At 35.9% G+C, this 21969-nt stretch overlaps 1 protein-coding gene across 1 annotated transcript in view; it reads left to right on the top strand.

Annotated features, from left to right (window-relative positions):
- The window catches only part of CSRNP3 (cysteine and serine rich nuclear protein 3), a 212944-nt gene that overhangs the window by 12250 nt on the left and 178725 nt on the right, over positions 1 to 21969 (top strand). The window contains exon 2 of the mRNA XM_086718798.1: positions 5429 to 5599. The gene's annotated coding sequence lies outside the window, so the exon portion shown is untranslated. The remainder of the gene's footprint in view (positions 1 to 5428; positions 5600 to 21969) is intronic.

Raw genomic sequence — 21969 nt, forward strand, 5'->3', positions numbered from 1 at the left:
TCTGGTATTATAATTACCTAATCAAAAAAAAAATCAACCTTGGGTATTTTGTTCTGTAAAACTTGCCTAATAAAAACAAATATTTAAGTTTTTAGGGGAAATCCATATAAGTTCTAATCTATTATTTAAAAAAAATAATTTCCATTTGTAGAAAGATCGATGTACCCATCACTCATAGTAGTTCTGACCTCAAAATGGCAAATTATATTTTCCTTTACATTCTTTTAGTGATCTTTCTTGGCTCAGTTACTTCTTATTACATCATAAATTTAACATAAAAATTAATAACTTACAATTTTCTTCTCTTAATTACTAATCATCTCTTGCCTTTTGCATGTCTGGGTTTATATAAAAGTATTAAAATGTTGTTGTAAATATTTTAATTCAAAATCTGAGCATTTGACGGATATACAAATAACTATTTTCATATTAGAAGCAGTATTAAGAATGTTATATTATTTTATGTACTTCTCAAAAGGAATTATTAGATGCAGGATAAGTAATAGTATAGTATTCCATTAGGTAGATCAAAAAGAAAGAAAGGAAAAAAGAAAGAAAGAGAGAGAGAGGGAGAAAGAAAGAGAGAAAGAAAGAAAGAAAGAAAGAAAGAAAGAAAGAAAGAAAGAAAGAAAGAAAGAAAGAAGACTAAGAAGACTTTATTTTTTTGGACCTAGGAAACTCAAGATCATTTTTTTAGGGGACCCTGAAGTAGAATTATGAAACTTTTGACTTCTAACAAACACACAAGAAATAGCATAATCTTTTTGATACTTGAAAATGTAAATTAAGTCATCCATACATTCCTGTTTGCTAACATTTTCTTCCAGCCAGCCATATACTCTTAAAACAGTATTCTGTGTCATGGGGTGACTTAATATTGTTTAGGACTGCTTCCACTTAACTATGTGGATGGAAAAACTCATCCAAGGACACACACAATAACTTTTCTTTGGTCTTCCTTCCCACCTCTTGCTCTACAGAGATCTGAATGGCGTTGGGGGGGGCGGGGGGCGGTGTGGATCTTCATCTCTCACAATGTAGTTTCTCCTGCATCATCTGTTGTCATGGTAATAATTGTAGCATTGCAGTTTTAGTACTACAACAGAGCACACTCCAGTGGAATCAGATTGGCAAACACAATCTGTAGGATGAAATCTCTCTCAAAAAGGGTCTGTTGTGCTTTGGGACATTTTCCCCACCCTTTTTTTGTGCTTCCTCAGCTATCTAGTCATCTGATCCAATCTCTCTTTAATGATTTTGTCCAAGACTCTTCAGGGCCAAGAGGACTAGAAGGATAAATATGATCCACACAATTATTTATATAGATTTCATATCAGTTAAGGAAAAATTTCCATATAGTTTCCTGTAACTAATAGAGTATATCAACATTAAAAAAAATCCATCAACAGCTTTTAGTCTTTAGGAGCTTTTCTGCAATTCTTCTAAAACCTCTGTAAGTCACTTGAAGATAAGAGAGTCACCTCAACCAAATAATGAATGGTTATATTAGGTCACCAAGTGACATTTTTAGCTGGAACCTGCCTGACTTTCAAACAGAGCCAGAGTCCTATAATCCCTGAGGTAGCAGGTAGTGGTTGTATGTTTGACTTTTTAAAAATTTTGAATAAGCAACTTTAGAGAGGATGGTGAATAAAATAGTTATTAACTTTTTGTCTCCGTTTTCCCATGCATATTGGTAATCATCGACCTATTCCATCTTCTCTGCCAAACTAAAAGAAATATTCCTTTTTGTAATAAATGAACGCTTACAAACAACATCACAAAGTGGGACCAATGTATCTGAGTTGGTCTTATTTGAAACCTGGCAGATAAGATGGCCTTCACTGTCATAAAATAATTGGTAAATCTAGAGACAGAGGTAGTTATAGGGAAAAAATTAAGTAATCATTTTGTTTTGGGAAGCACTTTGACTCCCCTCCCCTTCTAACTTTTTTCTAAATTCTTCCCTCCCCCCCAAAGAAACTATGACCTTTCCAGCCCTCTGACTGGTCAGGTTTTCTGACTTTACCTGTTCATCTGAGTCACTAAGTCCTCTCTAGGTGTGTTCCTTAATTTCAGACCTTTCCCTTTTCCCATGCTCTTCCTCTACCATGGAGCTGTGTTTTCTTACGAAATAACAGGCTAATGAGTACACCTTTAAAAATATAAGTCCGATCTTGTCACTCCATGACTTAAGCCCTGTGGTGGCCTCCATCGTATGTAGAGTAGTAGCTGAAGCCCTCACAGGTGCTACGCAATCTAGCCCCAATACCTGCCTAACCTGATTGCCGACTGCGCCCAGCCCAAGCCCTGGGCACACACCATTTTTTTGGCCTGGACTGCTTTTCCACTGCATGTCAAAACGGCTGGCCTCCTTATCACCTCTGCGTCTTCATTGCTGCTTCCCCACTGTGACATTAGCTCTCCAATCAATTAAAAATGAAATGTTCTCAATTGGCCAACCTTGTAATCACTATATCTCTTAACTGTTTATTTTTCTCCATAACATTGATCTCCATATGACACAGTATATATTTAATTTGTTTATCTGTTTATTATGTGTCTACTCCTTTCTCCAACAACACCCAGTAAAGAAACACCATTAGAGAAAAGAATTTTCTCCTGTATTGTTACTTTATCATTTTAATGATAAGATAGTCACTAGTTCCTGATAGAAGCTCAACAGACGTTTACTAGATAAATAATTAACCTCTAAACTAAGGGCAGAAAGGAGACGAATCTCATTTCTTGTTTTTTTTAAGTTTATTTTTGACAGCGAGAGCGAGAGAGAGCAAGAGCAAGAGCACGAGCGAGGGAGAGGCAGAGAGGGAGAGAGAGAATCCCAAGCAGGCTGCATACTGTCAGTGCAGAGTCTGATGTGGGTCTCAAACCCATGAACTGTGAGAACATGACCTGAACCGAAGTCAAGAGTTGGCTGTTTAACTGACTAAGCCACCCAGTGCGCCCCAAAGAAATCTCATTTCTATAGAATGGCGTGAATGACTAAATGAGGGCACTCAGATTCACTTTCTCAACAATTAGCATTTAGGTATAATGGAAAGAATGAGTCAATTAGTATTCAGAGTTGAGACTTGCAGGATACAATGAAGTAGAAGCAGATCTGTCAAAGCCAAAGCCTGTGCCAGCTGGGGATATGAGGAATCAGAAAATACAGAAACAGAGGAAGCCAGTGAGCAGGACTTGGAACAAGTACATCCCAAGGAAATGTCACTACTGCAACAGAAGGAGACTACGAGGTCAGTGAGAGGCACAAGGACCCAAGGTCACTACCTTTTTAAGAAAGTCACTCTAGTTAGACTTGTTCTGTATTACCAAAAGGCATAGATAGGAGTGCCATCCTGAGGTATAATGGCTTAACATATTACCTTTCCTTGGTAGCATATATTGTGCAGCGTCTTATAAAATCAGTTTGTTCCTCCAGCTGATATTTTCTAGCAAAGGCATTTCAGGTATTGTGCTGGGTGATTGGAAAAGAAAGGTTTTGATTTCTTTGTCTGTTAACCCTTTGGAGTCACATATCCAACCATCCTTTGTCCTTATTGTAGAGCCAAAGTCCAAGTTGGGCTCTAAATTACAATGTAATCTAAAAATTGCTCCTTTAATTTTATAAACAAGATTAATAAGGGAAAGGGGGATGGGGAACGTAAAACCTAATGGTGCGAAGGACTGCTTCTGAATGCAAATGGGGGTGTTGGCCAGGTTTTAGAGCAGCTGAAACTGGGAAAGCGTGAGGAAATGACATCGACCTGAGTAGCAGCTGCCCCCTTTGGCCTGCATGTGCATCTCTACTTCACCACAGTTTATACTACTCACTACTGGCTCTCTCTCCTTGGCTGTGAGACCATTTATTAGGGTGCCTATGCTATCGTAGTGATGCAAACTAGCCAGGTCTGAAAATCCAGAGGGGCCCCTCAGAACGAGCCAAGAGGGCCCTTGGCTTTGCACAAGATAGAAATCCAATGTGAGCCAAGAGGAAGAGAGATCAGAGTTTCTTGAAGATGTAAAGAGAGTGTAGATATGGACAGAGCATCCAGGAGACTTGGAAAGGAGAGTGAGTCTCATCTTTGCTTGCGGTCTGGGGTCTTTACTGAGGATTGTAGTCGGGTACACATGTCTTCTCAGGCATCGGGAACAAAAACTAGTGAGATATCCTCCATGAGTGACTTATGCCCCGGAGCCACGTGTCTTAGTGAGTCAGTGGTCTTGGACAGCCCTGCCCAGTCACTCCTTAGATGTTATCTATCATGCTGGAAGACTCCAAAGAAATTATTAACTCCTTGACCTTTGTAAGTAGGACATACATTATCTGTTCTATAAGGCATGTATAAGGTGTAGATAGAAGTCTTAGCAAGAATAAAAGCAGGAAAAGGAACAACAACAAAAAAAGTAGTTTTTCATGGATTCTCTTAGTTTCCCTGTCTCAGTAGGGTAGAGGAGCATTTCTTGATACCTTTGTTACAAACAACAGTAGACAAAAAAGAGGACTGAGGTGACTTCATGATTTTATTACATCTGACCCTCTTTACTCACCGAGGTTCCCTGCCACTGGCGGGATTTGTGTTTGCAGCCGCTGATCATCTTAACACTTACTCTGTAACTATGAAGAAATTATTATTCTCAGAGGTTTACTGACTTGTCTAAATTGGCAGTAACAAAATTTTTAAATGCACCCGGCTACCTCTGACTGTCTTTCACTGGCCATCTTGATACAGAGAGTAAGGAGACTCAAATTAATATTTTATCCAGTAAAAGATTTAGAGACTGTGGTTTACCCTGCATACGATCTATTCAGCCAGCTTCGTTGGCATAGGACTCAAATATTCCCTGTAGCTATGCTGAATTGACTGGAAACATGATAAGGCATCTGAATTCTGCAGGTATAGTCATTCCTAGCAACCAATTTGATTTTTGACGGACAAAGAGCCCCAGGAAAGTAGATGCCTTTGTACCTGAGAAAAAAAGAAATCCCAAGCAAGATAGACATGCCCTAATCAGTATGCTCTGGGTATGACAGCATGCAAGTGAGTGATCTGTTTTGTTCTGAACTCTGGCTCTGTCAATGACAGTACACGATTTACTAGAACAAATCAAATAAGTGTAATTGACTCCTGTTTTGACGTTTCAAAACACTGAACCATATTTCCTTTGTAGTACTCTGATTCCACATTCTTAAATTTGATTTTTTCATATAAAATACCTTAGTCAAAAGAGAGAATGCAAATAACAATGCATCAGGGTAGAATTGTTTCCAGTGCTTTCAAACGTTACGGAAAGAATAATTTCTGCACGGATATGATGATGTGGTCGATGTGGGTCAAAAAATTGCAGCCTCAAAAACCGATTTGGAGACTTGGACCATGCAGTGGTCAAATGTTTCAACGCTCTGTTGTTCCCGTTCCTGTTACAGGTACATGTGACAGCGCTGCAGCTATGAGTGGAATTTTAAAGGGGAAGTTGGAAGAAATTGACGGCTCTTCACCCTGCTGCTCTGTGCAGGAATCAGATGATGAAGTTTTTAGCTGTGACGGTGCTGACAGTGTTGATAGTGTCAATCTGTCCACTTGTAATCTTTTCACTGGTGAGTATCCGAAGCCATATTTCAGGCTGTACTCTAAAGTGTGTTGTATGGTCGATTCCTGGAGTTTCTATCTTTATCCACTGCCTTTTATCTGCTCCAAGTTTTTCATCATGTCAGACTTATTTGTAAAATGTGATATCATTTTGTTTAATTAAATCTCAATGGTATCCTTCTGTTCATCTCTATGGAGTAGGTATGAGAGGCAGAAACGCGTCCGATTGAAGGTAAGCAATTGAAAATGATCTCGTATGCACCTTCAGCTTTCGGAAATCCGTCTCAAATCCATTTCAAAATCTGATCAGTTGAGCTCTTTTGAAATTCTAATAATACTGGTCAATGAGTTGTGGAATCAGCAGTATTGAGTACACCACATGTATTTCCTACGTGAGAAAACAATGTTTGTTTTTAAAAGAATGCTGCTCTGAAATCAAAGCCCTGAAAGCCATCAGCTTCTATTGTTCTTGGAATACTAGTAAACCTCAAACTTGAGGCCAGATTCATGCACTACAGTAAGTGCAGCTTTCCGCACGCGTATACCTTTCTTAAGCAGTTAATGTGAACAGCATCATTTGGTATGGTATGTAGTATGTTCTAACTTAAAATTCTAGCCATTTCAAACTGCCTTCCCTATAACTGGTACACATTGATTGATTTTGGATTAGGTGAATCTTTCCAACATCTCTGTGTGCCTTCAATCCCAGTCATTAGGGAAAGAGGTATCTCTAAATTAGTTTTAGAAGTTAATCATACAAAGCAAAACTAAACAAGGTCAAATAAAGTCCCATAGGATGATGGGTATAAACTTCCTTTTAAAGCACCATTCCATACGTAAAGCTAAAAATTATCCAGTACAAAAGAGAAGGGTTTTTTTCCATAATAGCTTTTTTAGTATTATTTTTCTGAGGCGTGTGGGTTTGGGGATTTTTAACTTATCAAAACAACCTTTTAATATTCACAGTGATGATCTTGCAGTGTGGCTCTATGACCCCTGAAATTCCATTTTTACCCTCTTTCCTCTACTCCCAAGAATTCAAAGGTTTGTTTGATATTTATGAATTCTCTCTCATCATTGTTAGAAGCATTTAGAATAAAAGTAGGTATAATTTTATAAGATTGTTTAGTCTTTGTATTATTTATTTCTTGACTAAAGTACCACTATTATGAACTTGTGGGAAGTAGAAAAAGTAAGGAGGAGGTAAAGAAACACTTAGAAGAAGGGATAACATCATAGTTGTTTTGAGAATGAGATTCTTTAGTTACATGGAAAGGTTATTGTCAATCAGTGGGTTTTGGGTGGATCGGTTTGTTTGTGATTTATCTAAAGCCTTTCCCCCCTTCCTCTGAGCGACTGTAGCCCTTGTGGATGGCACACCTCCTTGCTGTCACCCACAGTGCCTAGAAAAGTGCTGAGCATTGAATGATACTTAGACTCCTTTATTGAATGAATGGATTCAATTTAGATAATTCTCTCTCTTTTTTGCAATAATTGTCTTTTTTTGACAATAAACATTGCACCTATTTAAAGTTTACAACATGATGTCATGATATATGTATGCATTATGAAATGATGACCACAATCAAGCTAATTAACATTCTGTCACCTTACATAGTTACATTTTTTGTTGGTGGTGGTGGTGAGAACACTTGGGATCTATTCTTTTGGCAAATTTCAAGTATGAAATACATAATTTTTTTCGTAATTTCAGACAACTTTAAAAGCCAGAGAGAATGCATCTACTGGATATCTTTATCCTTAGTATATATTTAATTTCAAGACCCTCAGGGACCCTATTAAGCACCTTGCCTGTGTACCTTGGAGAGCTCTCCTTCTCTAAGCCCGGAATGCCACAGGAGCTGCCTAGAATGTTTCAACTTTTTCCCTTTAGCCACTCCTAAAAAACATCATCAATCTAGACTCTATTTCTTTGAGATACCACCTCATCCAGTGCAGCAATTTCCACATGCCAGTGTTGTTTTTTTTAAACCTTCAGCATGCTTTCAACCTCCCTGGTGTCTATGTCTCTCCTAAAGTTACAAATTGACTCTCTCCTGGAAAAATCAATTGTAGGACTCTCTATGCAAGATACCCATCGATTTCTATAGCTTGTGAGTTCACAAAGTACCTGTAATGTTCATTTAAACACCATCAGGTCTCACAATTGTGGCTCAAGATGCTTTCCAGATGAAAGTGATGTTCTGGTGGCTTAGAGGGGTTTGAAAAATTATAGGCTAGACACTTGTTATAAGTACCTGAACACCCTGAAGGGTAAAAGTTTGAATGGAGAGTGGTTTTATTTTGATCAAATAAACTATTTGATAGCTATTTTGACATCTGTTCACAACTTTTCTGTTTTATAACCATCACAAGAGTCTGTGGAGGAAGAGGTGTCCAGTGTGCACAGAGGAGAAGTCAGGCTGATAAAGAGAGTAGATTCAGAGTTTCATTAGCCTTCTTCCAGCACTGTTGTTAATGTCCTTTTCTTAGTAAATTTTCAGGGGTTTTGAGGGAAACGTTTGCTGATACTACTCTGTAAGGAAGTGATATGCATCATTGAACAACTTGTAATTGAATGTGTGATCAGCACCATGATTTGAGATAAACAGTGGGGAGGAGAGTAAGGAAAAATGGTTGGAAAATGTTACCTATGGATGATTTCCTATTATTGTGAGCTGCTCTTACTCTAATCATCAATATGAAACTTTACTAATTATTTCATAAAGCCGGGCAAATTGAGGAAGAAAACCCATTTTAATTTTTTGAGAGAATTTAACACTATGTAACAGTATAAGACAAAAACAATAGTAGAGTCAACCCTCAATTTGAATTCAAAGAGTGTTAGTACTAGTAAGGACTTTGAGAACATCTAGACTGTGTTTCTTATTTTTTTTTTTTTTCAACGTTTATTTTTATTTTGGGGACAGAGAGAGACAGAGCATGAACGGGGGAGGGGCAGAGAGAGAGGGAGACACAGAATCGGAAACAGGCTCCAGGCTCTGAGCCATTAGCCCAGAGCCCGACGCGGGGCTCGAACTCCCGGACCGCGAGATCGTGACCTGGCTGAAGTCGGACGCTTAACCGACTGCGCCACCCAGGCGCCCCATATGTGTTTCTTATTTTAAATACGTGGAGACTGAGGCCCAGCGAGAGTAACTAGACAAGGATCCAAATGTCGCTATTGCTATAGGACTTTATGGTAGATCCTCAGAGGCTACCTTTCTACTAGACTGTGCTGCTCTCCGATGGGTCTTTTACATCACTGACTAGATCGAGGGACCCATCTAATCAACAGAGAGACATTGGCTGTACCTTTTGTGCCAACTCCTCTTAGAAATAGAATGAGCCTACCTTTCGGTAAAGGTGTTTAGCATTTCATCACCTCTTGCCTTTTTTTTTTTTCCTTTTTTTTTCGGTTAGTGTTGTGGCGAAAGTTAGTATCTTCTGGATGTAATAATATAGTGCCAGTGATGAGTTTATGAATATATTCAATGAGCAAAAGAAATAGTGGACAGAGAATTCAATTTGACTGTGAATGAACACTTTCCCTTCCCCTTTCTGTAAGTAAGTGACAGGGCAGACTGTTGAGACTTACCTTGTACATCACTGACATTGATGGAAATATCTTACAGCAAACATGTTGTTTTACATTTACATGAAGGAAATTGGTTCGTCTTGGTGACATAATGCTGCTTGTGATAATGTGAAAACGTTACAATGAAAAGAAGATGAGATGAGGTATGCAGTGTGCATCTTTAACAGCAGCTAACAAATACAGGGTTGTTTCATTTACTTTAAAAGTAAAAGCCTTTGTACATTCCACTTTTGCCAGAGGGGTGAATGGGCATCCTGGACTCCCTGGGGAAAAAAAAAAAAAAAGATAATGATATCTTTCTATCCCTTGAACTCCAGGACCCTACATTACTTGTTCAATAATTCAAGACTTCAGAAATGCACTTACCTTGCGTTTCGATTAGACTCACTTAGTCACAGCTTCTGACTGAATGCAGTAATTATATTCCATTTTGCTGCCTAGGTACAGAATTGGCTTTTATATTTGCTTGTTTGTTTTAAGCCCTGAGAAACTTAAATTTGGCTTTAATCTTAAAAGCACAATTGGTCTGAATTTGAAATAAATTTTTTTTATATCAATATCACAGTGAATCTAGAAAAACAACACTTATTGTTTGTGGTTTTAACTCTCAGTTAGCTACCATTAAAAAGTCAATGTGGGTAGTTCTAGTGGTATTAATGGTACTATTTCTCGCATTATTCAAGTGATAAAGTCCTATTAGCATGGGATCCAAAATATATCATAGAAACTCTTCCGATTTCCCACATCTGTTATTTACTCAGGATGTCTATAGGTGGAATTGATATTGTAGCTGTATTTCATAAAAGTACAAGAATTATAGTTGCTATTAAATATTAGAGACCCTGTCTTCACATTAACGATCAGAATATTTTCATCTGATAATGTAATTTCTTTACAAATATTTCATAGAGTATTTGCATTTTTTATAAACCTTTTATTTATTTATTTTTTTAATTTTTTTTCAACGTTTTTATTTATTTTTGGGACAGAGAGAGACAGAGCATGAACGGGGGAGGGGCAGAGAGAGAGGGAGACACAGAATCGGAAACAGGCTCCGGGCTCCGAGCCATCAGCCCAGAGCCTGACACGGGGCTCGAACTCACGGACCGCGAGATCGTGACCTGGCTGAAGTCGGACACTCAACTGACTGCGCCACCCAGTCGCCCCTATAAACCTTTTAATAAGAACTACATCCTTATTTTGGGGTCACGTAGGAATAGTCATAGACAATAAATAGATGATTGCCCAGTTGCACAATGTCATGACTTAAAAAATGGATCCAAGTGAAATTTAGGTGATTAAAATCCTACCAACCACTTCTAAGTCCCATAATCTTTTGGCTTTGGTTTGAATACCAGAGGTTGACTGGCTTTATACTTGTTGTTTATGATGGTGACGATGAAATCATAGTGCCTGAAGCAAATGTCCTTGTGTTTCTCAAAAGATTTTAAAATTCATCATGCAGATTAGGCAATCTGATGCTTTCTGACAGCTCGAGGGAAGTGTATTTGTGTGCATGTGAATGCAGAAAAGAATTAAATCTGGTCCTGCTAAAAAAAAAAAAAAAAAAAAAAAAAGGAAACAGTTGGTGCTATTTCTGAATTGGCTGTGATATTTAACCATTTCACTCTGGAAAGTACATAGTTGTACTCTGAAAATGTTCCTTTTTTTTTTTTTTTTTTTTTTTTTTTTTTGTCTGAGGAATTTGGGAGTAAACTGGGAATGTTTTAGGGCCACAGAATTGTTGTAGCATATGTCTTATATGTTCAGCTACAGTGATCTGGCATGAACTAGAATAGTTAAATGTCTCAAGTTTACTGAATTCATTTGACAGTTGGATTAGGGTTAAAAGTATAGTTTTTACACGTAATGAAGAATGAACAATCATAATAAATATAACAAAAGATAAATACTTCATTTTCAAAGGCCAGCACATAAAAACTAGAAAGAGATTTTTTAAATGATACTTAATTTTCAGGTAGGAAAGTATAATGAATTAAAACTGAAATGGATGCTCAGTTTTTTGCATTTGTTTTTATCTTATCTCACAAATATTTTAATAGAATAGTAATAAAGATTGATTTATGTAATTTACAATTCTAGGACTTTGAATGAACTGTTATGAAACTTGATTTACATAATGAACTATTAAATCACTTTAAGATCCTTAATGGATAGCTGCAGTGGTCTTAATTAGCATGACAAAAAAGACCCCCAAAAAGCAAACTTTATTAAAACAGTTTACAAAGCGTCATGAAAGCTAGTGAAGATTGCTAGACAGAGTGCTGAAAGCACTAGATGTTTCTGAATGAAATGCAATAGTGAGTGTCATTAACTGTGATATTGTGAAGACCCTAAATGCATTTAATACTATATATTTTTATACCAAGATTGGATGATAACGGATCTGTTGTGAGATAAAAAAATGTACATATTTAGTACGAAATCATATTAATAAAATTACTTTTAAATATTCATATTGAAGAATACTTAATATATTTCATCTTTAATATGCTCTAATGCTTACATCTTTTACATTTAAAAAAACCTACATAATTTAAATCTTAACAATTCCAGGGTTTGCAGTATTTAGTGCTATCCCTGAGAAACTTGGTTTGGAAGAAATAATGATGATTAATTTTAAACATAGTTACTTTTTCTAATATAGCCTGTCCTATTTCACAGTTTCTTCAAAGATATTGTCCATGATCTTCTTATGTCTGATCAGACTTTTTGCTGTTTGCTGTTTCTATGACAACCCTCATTTTAGCTTGGAGAGAGTAGTACATATTTTAGATTTATATACATTTTCAGATACACACACATTTTAAGGTTCTTGGGTGGCTTCATCATTTAAGCATCTGACTCTTGATTTCTGCTCAGGTCATGATCTTGCCTTTTGTGAGTTCAAGCCCTGTATGAGCCTCTGTGCTGAGGGTGCAGAACCTGCTTGGGATTCTCTCTCTCTTTGCCCCTTCCCTGCTTGCATGTGCACTGTCTCTCTCAAAATAAATAAATATAAAAAAAAGAATTTTTTACCTCCATAATAATTAACATTATGCTGACAATTATAATGGTCATTAGTCAACACTAAAATTAAATGCTATGCTAAGATCATGGCTACATAAGACATATATACCATACATTTGACCTAGATTTTTTAAAATATGCATAAAGTTAGGCTGCAAAAGAAGATCTAAGGCATAAACTTAAGTAATATATGGGCATTAATAAAGAAGCACATATACTTAAAAATTCTCCTCAGTATGAAGTAAATAAAAGTTTTTTTTTTACTTTTTTACATTTCAATTTAAAAATGAATGAATCCAAAAAGGATAAATGCAGCTTAAATAAATACTGTTATTTTCAACAGAATACCTTTCTTCTTCTTCTTTTTTTTTTTTTAAGAATTCACAAGCTTTTTAGCCACAATATGGAAAATGGTTGCAATTTATCATTGCAATTATTTTAAACTCCTTGATTGTAAGGGCTGCATCCTGTATTTGCCCCACAGTGCTTAACGGTAATAATCATGACAAGCATTATTGAACATTTTATAATTTGCTAGGCATTGTGATAGATGCTTTAAACAAATTATTTTATTTCATTCTCATAATGTTAGGTCCTAAATAAATTTATTTTTGATTGGCATGTTCATGACTTATATTGAGAAAGAATATGCTTAACTGATCAAATGATTTGTCATCTTAAACATGACATGAATAGACTTAAATGGGCTAATTAACTATATAAAAATTAAGATTGTTGGATACAATTGAAGTTACCTTCAACAGGTGCATACTTATAGGAAAAAAATGCTTTTATACCAAATGTTCATGAAATTCATTAACACAGTATTGCCAGTGAAATCACTCTCTAAGCCCCCTGCATAGCTTTACCAACCTTTATGTTAAGTCAGAAATTCTAAGGTTAGAACATTGAGATATTTTGAATCAATACATTTAACATTTATTCATTACTTTCAAAAGCTGAATGTATAAATATTTTAGCTTTATGGATGACTTTTGCAGTAATTTTTTATGGTAAAAAATTTCACAGAATCTATATACCACACAATTGGTTAAACAATCTATGGAAAACCCATACAGTGGATTACCATGTGGCCAATAAAAACAGTTGAACAAATGTATCTATTGACATAAAAATATATTCACATTAATTAAGAAGTTTAAAATATTATATTACATTTTCAATTTTCATTTATAAAGTCATATGTATGAGGTATATAATAAGATCTAGAGGTAAAAAGGCAAGCACATATTTTCTATAGAAATATAGAAAAACAAGACACATTTTCTCTGGATAGTAAAATAATGAGTAATTTTTGTTATTTATATATTTCTCAATCTTCACACTATCTACATATTTTCTCAATTTATTTTCATATATTTTAGCCTAATAAGACTTGTGTTCATTCATTCTAATAGCTTTCTAGATTTTTCACTAATATAATAACAGCTGTCATGACTTGCTTGTAGATAAATCTTAGGATAAATCCCTAAAGATTATAATTCAAAGGGTTTCATTTTAATTGCCCTCCAGAAAGATTTACCAATTTATTTGCCCACTTTAAGTAATTGAGTTCCTATGACCCAACATCTTGCCAAATTAACTAGGTATTCTGTGATTGTATGTATGTGTGTGTTCATAGATAATGTGTGTATACACACACACACAGGCCTTGTCCAATTTGATAAGTAAAAACTGATATTCTACTGCTGTTTTAACTTGAATTTCTCTGAATACTAGGAAGCTAGCTAGTCATATATTTACCTTTTTGTGTGTATATAAATGGTCTATTTGGGGTTTTTTATAGTGGTGATTTCTATTTCATCATTTTATAACATTAAGGATTATTTAGTGAGCAATAATGTCTTTCCTATTTTGCCATTTGTCTTTTAACTCTGTTAATGTTTGCCTTGGAAATATGTTTATGTGGTCAAATGTGTCATGCATTTGGCCTTTAGGAAATGCTTAGAACTTCTCTGCACCCAAGAGTAATTGCACACACAAATAATTTCTTATAAAATTTTCATAAATTTCTATTATATATTTAAATCTTTAGACCAGTTGAAAATTATTTTGGCATGTTGTGTGAAATATTTAATTTTCCAGTTTTCCTAAAATCATATACTGAATAATGTATTTTCTATTAATATGAAATTTTGTTCTTATCTTGAACCAAATTCTTATAGACATAGGATCAGTGTCTGTAATTTCCTTTCTGTTTCATGATCTGAATGGTTATTCTGAAACCAACAATAGTGTTATATTATGACTCTGTAGTAAGTTTTATTATCTCACATAAGAGTTCCCAATTTTCCTTAACTGGAACAGAAACACAATACACTACCATACTCTTTAAAGGCTCTCTATAAGCTATTTTCACATGATTGTTATTTGAATTTTAAAACAATATTGTCAAGTTACCAAACAAACCACTGCTATGTCATGGGAATTACATTAAATTTGTAGGTTAATTTGATTCACAAGGAAGATTAACATCTTTACCACATTGCCCACAGTAAAAATTTGTGCTTTTCTTCTTGCCATGCATTTTCCTTGCTGAGTTCCTAAATTTTTAAAATATTTTTGTGCCTATTAAGAATGAGACTTTTTGGGACGCCTGGGTGGCGCAGTCGGTTAAGCGTCCGACTTCAGCCAGGTCACGATCTCGCGGTCCGTGAGTTCGAGCCCCGCGTCGGGCTCTGGGCTGATGGCTCAGAGCCTGGATCCTGCTTCCCATTCTGTGTCTCCCTCTCTCTCTGCCCCTTCCCCGTTCATGCTCTGTCTCTCTCTGTCCCAAAAATAAATAAAAAACGTTGAAAAAATAAAAAAATTTTAACAAAGAATGAGACTTTTTTAATATATGCTGTAAGAGATTATTTTTGGTACTAAAGAGACATTTTTTTTTAATGAAAATGCTTTCAAGGTTATACCTTTAATTTGGCCATAGGATATTCTTTATCCTGCATGAAGGAGGTATCCTGCTGCTAAGAGTTTTTGATTAATAATCGCTATAAAGTTACATCAAATTCCTCATTACTACATATCAAAACAATCCTATTTTTTCTTTGACTTGTTAATACTATGAACTGGAAAATAGTTTTCCAAATATAAAATTATTATTGCCTTTGACTCTCTTACATCATAAAGCAATTTAATCTCACAGGAGGAGCAAATTTAGTTTAGCAATGTGTATGCATTAAAGGGCCCTTAGAAATGTTCGTGGTTAATTTAAAATCCATTTTCATTGGAAAAAAGTTTCATTGAGAATGAACAAAGCTGAAGGCAACACTCTTTCTGATTTCAAACTATATTACAAAGCTATAGTAATTAAAGCAGTTTAGTACTTACATAAAAACAGACACATGGATCAATGAAACAGAATAGAGACCCCAAAAATAAACTCATGATTATGGTTAACTAATATTTCACCTTCAAAGGGGCCAAAATATTCAATGGAGAAAGGATAGTCTCTTCAGTAAATGGTGTTTTTTGTTTGTTTTGTTTTGTTTTAGGTCTTAAAAAATTTATTTTTTAAAAATTAAAATGTGCATAAAAGAAAATCACAAGAAGCAAAGAACAAAATCATCCATAATCACAAACAGTTTAGTTTTACTTCTAGGTCCCATTTGTGTATTTACACAACTAAGATTAATGTAATTAAGATCATGCAGTTATGTATCATGCTTTTTTTACATACATGAATATTTACCATTTCAGAGTCCCCAAACTATGAGTATTTTGATAACCAAGAATACACCAGCCCTATCTGAAAGAAAAAAAAATTGTAATCCTGCTTTTCTTGGTGACAAAAATTTCATAAAAGACAAAAATGACAACAGGCCTCTAGACAGATATTGGCAGAGTTACAATTAAAATACTACATTCTCTTAATGTTCAATGAAACCAGTAGGGGCGCCTGGGTGGCGCAGTCGGTTAAGCATCCGACTTCAGCCAGGTCACGATCTCGCGGTCCGTGAGTTCGAGCCCCGCGTCAGGCTCTGGGCTGATGGCTCAGAGCCTGGAGCCTGTTTCCGATTCTGTGTCTCCCTCTCTCTCTGCCCCTCCCCCGTTCATGCTCTGTCTCTCTCTATCCCAAAAATAAATAAAACGTTGAAAAAAAAAAAAATGAAACCAGTAGATGGTGTTTTGAAAACTGAATATTCACATACAAAAGAATAAAACCAGACCCCTATCATTCACCATTCACAAAAATTAACCTGAAACAGATTAATGACTTCAATGGATTAAGGACCTGAAACCATAAAACTCCTGGAAAAAACATAGGGGAAATCCCTTTGACATCAAACATGGCAACAAGTTTTCAGATGTGACATTAAAAGCACAAGCAATAAGGCAAAAATCCACTGGGACTACATCGAACTAAAAAGGTTGTGCACAGCAAATGAAACAATCCACAAAATTAGGGCCACCTATGGAATGAAGGAAATATTTGCAAACCTTATATCTGATAAGGGATTAACATCCAAAATATATAAGGAACTTAGGCAACTCAATAACAACAACAACAAAACAATCCAACAAAAAAATAGACCAAGGACCTGGATAGAATTTTTCCAAGAAGATATATAGATGGCCAAAAATACATGAAAAGGCAATTAACATTACTAATTATTGGGGAAATGCAAATTAAAGGAATAATGACATCATCTCACGCTTGTTGGAATGGCTATCATAAAGAAGACAAAAGATAACAAATATTGGTAAGGTTGTAGAGCAAAGGGAATACTTGTGCACTGTTGGTGGAAATGTAAACTGGTGCAGCCACTATGAAAGACATTATGGAAGATCCTCAAAAAACCAGAAGTAGAACTACCACGTGACCCAGCAATCCTGCATCAGAGTAAATATCCAAAGGAAATGAAATCACTCTGTTAAAGAGATATCTACACTACCATGTTCATGGAAGCATTATTTATAATAGCCATGACATGGAAGCAACCTAAGTGTTCATTGATGAATGAATGGATAAAGAAATGTAAGATATCCATCTATTTATCTCTGTTTATCTATCAAAATATAAAATGAAATATAAGCCAGGCAAGAAAGGAAAATCCTGCCATTTTTGGTAGCATGGGTGGAGCTTGAGGGTTATGCTAAGTGAAATAAGTCAGAGAAAAACTGTATGATTTCACTTATATGTGAACTCTTAAAAAAAAGAAAAAAGAAAAGCACAACACACACACAGCTCATTGGTGGTCACCAGATGTTAGAGGGTGGGGGGAAATGGGGAGATGTTAGTCAAAGGGTATAAAAAATAAATAAAATAGTTCAAAATAGACTTCAATATCACACACACACACACACACACACACACACACACACGATAATAAGAAGCAAATGGTAGAAAAAAAAAAACCCACTACCAATAACCCTTGCATGTTTGATTTTTCATTTTAATTTTGAATGCCTTTAAAGTATTATCTTGTTTAATCCTCACAAAACAACCTATGAGTGAGGGGGGTGACCTTGGTGGTGTTATTCCTAATGTTATAGATGAGGAAACAGAAAAGACAGCATAAACCACATGCCTAAATTCACACAACTTGTGCATGCTGGCACTGGAATTAAAACCAGCTCAAATGCCAGAGCCAGCATTGTTAACCACTACACTATCGTATATGTTCTAAAAGCCATAAGAAAATAAAAATAATCATTCTAATTTCACGTCATGCAACAGATATTATGTTTCAAAATCCTTACTTTTTGAAGAACTTTCTGCATTAAAGACAAATGGTTCTTCAGGCCTCATTTACATTAATACTGGTGAGAATAAAATGAAATACCACTGGAAGTGATAGAGGTTGAGATTCCAGTCAAGTTTGATCACCTACGCTGATTGGCCCTAAAATTAGTTTTGTTAAATGCCAAAATTCTCATGTTCCTGTCCCTAGTACCTCCATGAGTGAAGGGGTATAAACTCTTCCTACATATCAAGAGTCTATTAAGATTCTATTGCTATGAGAATTAATGGAGCACATTGTGTGTTGAAGACTGTACTGACGGTGTGTTACAGAGTACAGGCAGAGTAAAAGCGTGTTTCTGCCAAGGAATATTCTTGATAGATGAGTAGTCCAGGCTAATAGACATGAAACCATGCTGAGAAATATTTTTATTGTGTAAATTATGTAGAATGGAGAAAAACTAATTCTGATATCTGAGAAACTTTGATCTAGAAGAGGATGCATCATTGGAAACAGATTTTGAGGGTGGTGGTTGCTGTAGTATATTCTTCAAACAAAAATACTGGCAAGTAAGATCTAACTCTCTGTTCTAGGTAGTCAAAACAAACAAACTGCTAACCACCTTTAGGATTCCAAGGATTTCTGTTCTATAAAGCAATACCCATTAATTTCTATTTTCCACTTAATTGAGGAGCAGTAAAAAAGATTTAAAAAAACATAAAAAAGATAAAGTACAGCAAAAGCTAGAAACAATAGTGTTCAGCACAAATAAATAGATATGGTGGTTGATTGGGCCTCCTTTACCTTTTCTGCAATGGGTTAAAGGATATATCATTCACTTACATTATTAAAAAAATTCTTTTTGAATTGTTGAGTTGGGATAAAAGAAAATGAAACTGCTCGTTCAGCATCTCACATATTGTAGCTGCAGATTAACTTTAAATACATTTTTGTTTCTTTGTGGCCAGTTTTTGTTTTGATAGCCTCCATCTGGCATTGATCTGCATTCCTTTTGTAGTCTGATTACCAGGCATGAATCAAAGAAATCAACTGGCTCCTCTGTCATAGGACACTGGGGAAAATTACCTTTTCAGATTCCTTTTTTTTTTTTTTTTTGTATTTAAATTCTTTATTTAAGATAAAAGGAGAGAGAATTCCTTCAGTACCTTCAGTATTGTAGTCAACCAAGACCTGTCAACATAACCACGTTCATTTAATTTCTCTTACTGGTAACACATAACTCTATCCATCTTTAATTTCTTTTTTTTAATTTTTTTTTTTTTTTTACTGGTAATACTTGGCATTTTGTCTTCAAGCCTCTTTAAAATATTCAGTTAATGGTCACAGTTATATTGGTCAAGACTTTCTACTGCAAAGGTAAAAAGCCCGACATAATCTAGTTTAAACGAAAAAAAAAAAGACCTCTTAGTTCATGGTCATATCAGGCAAAATGGATCTATGGCTCAAATGGCAACCTCAGTGTTCTCCCCGCCCGCTATGACTTGGTTCTCTTCTCATAAGGAGAAGGCCTGATTTTCTCCTCCTGCATTTCGAGTTAAGGGTTTCCCTAATCTGTGGAATATATCTGCCTGCACTATATTCTTTTTTTTTCAAATTTATTTATTTGTTTATTCATTTATTCATTCATTCGTTCGTTCATGCATTCATTCATTCGTTCGTTTGTTTTGAGAGAGAGAGCACTAGTGGAAGAGGGACAAAGGTTCCACACTGTCAACACAGGCTCCATGCTATCAACACAGAGTCCAACATGGGGCTCAAAACCATGAACTGTGAGATCACGCCTGAGCCAAAATCAAGAGTCAACCGACTGAGCCACCCAGGTGCCCCTGTGGCACTACATTCTTGAAGGCAAGGAGCAATCACTTCCATCCCTGGCTCCAACAAGTTAGATGGTGTAATGTCTTGTGACTTTGTGAGGATTGTCTTAATGTGTCAATTATGTGCCCATTTGTGTTCAGATCTGGTCTGCCCTTCCTCTGAAAATTATACCTTGCCCACTGATTGCCAGATGGACTCAGCAAATAAGGGGCACTGGTGGGACAATGGAGGGCAAGATGAAGGGATAAACCAGAGGATTCCCACCCGCTCATTGATGCTTCAGGTCATACTTGCAGTGGTTACTGCATCTCCACCATAGCTCTGACCCTTGCTGTAATGGCCCTGCTTCTGTGGTCCCAGACTCCATGCAGCAGCCTTCCCACGTACCTAGCTCCCACGAGGTAGCACCAGGTTTGGAGCTCTGGTGACACCAATCCTTCCTTTGTGCCTCCAGCTGAGGAGTGTCAGCTTCTTACTATTACTGTATTCTGAGTTCCTTTCTTTTCTCTGTTTTGTTTAGCATTTCAGCTCTTAGAAAATCTTTATAGCCAGTTCACCATATGAAATTCCTTCCATTGGGCCACCTATCATTGCCTCTATTTCTGAGCTGGACCCTGACCAATAACCCTAGCCTGTGTCAGATGCCTTTCACTCAATCACTGTGGCCAAAGAATAAAGTTCTTTGATTGACTAGGTCTTGTTCATTTACCTATTCACGTGGAATATGTTACCAGAAAAAAATAGAAGGCAAAAAAATAAAGTATGTTGGGCCACCAATGATAATGGCTATCATATCATAGCCATTTGATACCATAGTTAATGAATATGAAAACCTAAGTTAATTTTTTTAAAACAACCCCACACAATAAATAGTGAACAGTGGGAATATTCATGTTAATTGCTTTTTAAATCTATAAATACTCTATCAAAATTCTGCCCCTTTTTGTTAAAAAATAATGAATAAATATAAAATAAATGAGAATATTAGGGGAAAGGAAAAATAAGGTAAAAACAAGACTGAGAAATGATGTTAGGTTACCCTTTTTCTGGTTAATAAAGAGAACTAATAATATATTAAAGATCTGCTTGAATCACGTTGTTTTAAATGACTTATCTTTACTGAAAAACATAAAATCAGAGATTATATGTCCATTTAACAGTTAAAGAAACTGATGTTAAGTAACTTGCCCAAAGTCACAGAAGTAAGATGATGAAAACATTGCAAGATGTCAAATTCTGGGGGCACCTGGGTGGCTCAGTCAGTTAAGCGTCCGACTTTCGCGCAGGTCACAAACTCGCAGTTCGTGAGTTCAAGCCCCACGTCGGGCTCTGTGCTGACAAGTCAGAGCCTGGAGCCTGCTTTGGACTCTGTGTCTCCCTCTCTCTCTGTTCCTCCGCTGCTTGCACTCTGTCTCTCTCTCTCTGTCTCAAAAAAAAAAAAATAAATAAAGACTAAAAAAAATTTTTAAGATGGCAAATTCTGTTTTTTGTTTTTGTTGTTGTTGTTGTTGTTGTTGTTGTTTTGGTACTCCAGAACCCATGCACTTTATATTACATCATCACTCCACTAATGTTTCTCCCTTGACCTGTATTGAATTTGCATTTCTCTACTCAGATTTAAAAAAAAAAGTCTTCACTCAGGGTTCATTCATATTCACCTTCTGGTAAAATCACTTTATTATACACTCATCTATCATGAAAGCTATTAACAGATAGACTTCTGTAACAAAATTCCCTTGTATAGTATCCAGAATGAATCTCTCTCTCCTTTATTCACCCTTTATATTTGACATTGGCATGATGTGTAACAATATAGTGTTATAAGCAGACCAGTTTGTGGACCAGTTTGTGACCAAATTAATTCCATGACTATATATACCCCATTTCTACCCACCACAACATGCAATATATCTGAAATATGGAGAAACTACATAAACATTTACTAAATACTAGGTGCCAGGAATTTTCTACAGGGGGATATTTGTGAGGCTCCTTACATCTTACTGTGGCAGAGAAGATAAGGACATATTCTTTTATAACAGAATGTCTCTGATTTGTTCCTCATTATTCTTTAAGAGAATGCAAGTGGTCAGGACAGCCCCAGCAACCATTCAAGACTTTATTTGGGTGTTCCTACCCTGTGGGACAGCAACTGTGTGGTTTCCATGAGGGAAAATGCCCATATCATAACAACCAAGGTAGATACCAC

The sequence above is a fragment of the Puma concolor genome, chromosome C1 (assembly GCF_028749965.1).
Source record: "Puma concolor isolate L17-30 chromosome C1, mPumCon1.1.hap2, whole genome shotgun sequence".
NCBI lineage: Eukaryota > Metazoa > Chordata > Mammalia > Carnivora > Felidae > Puma > Puma concolor.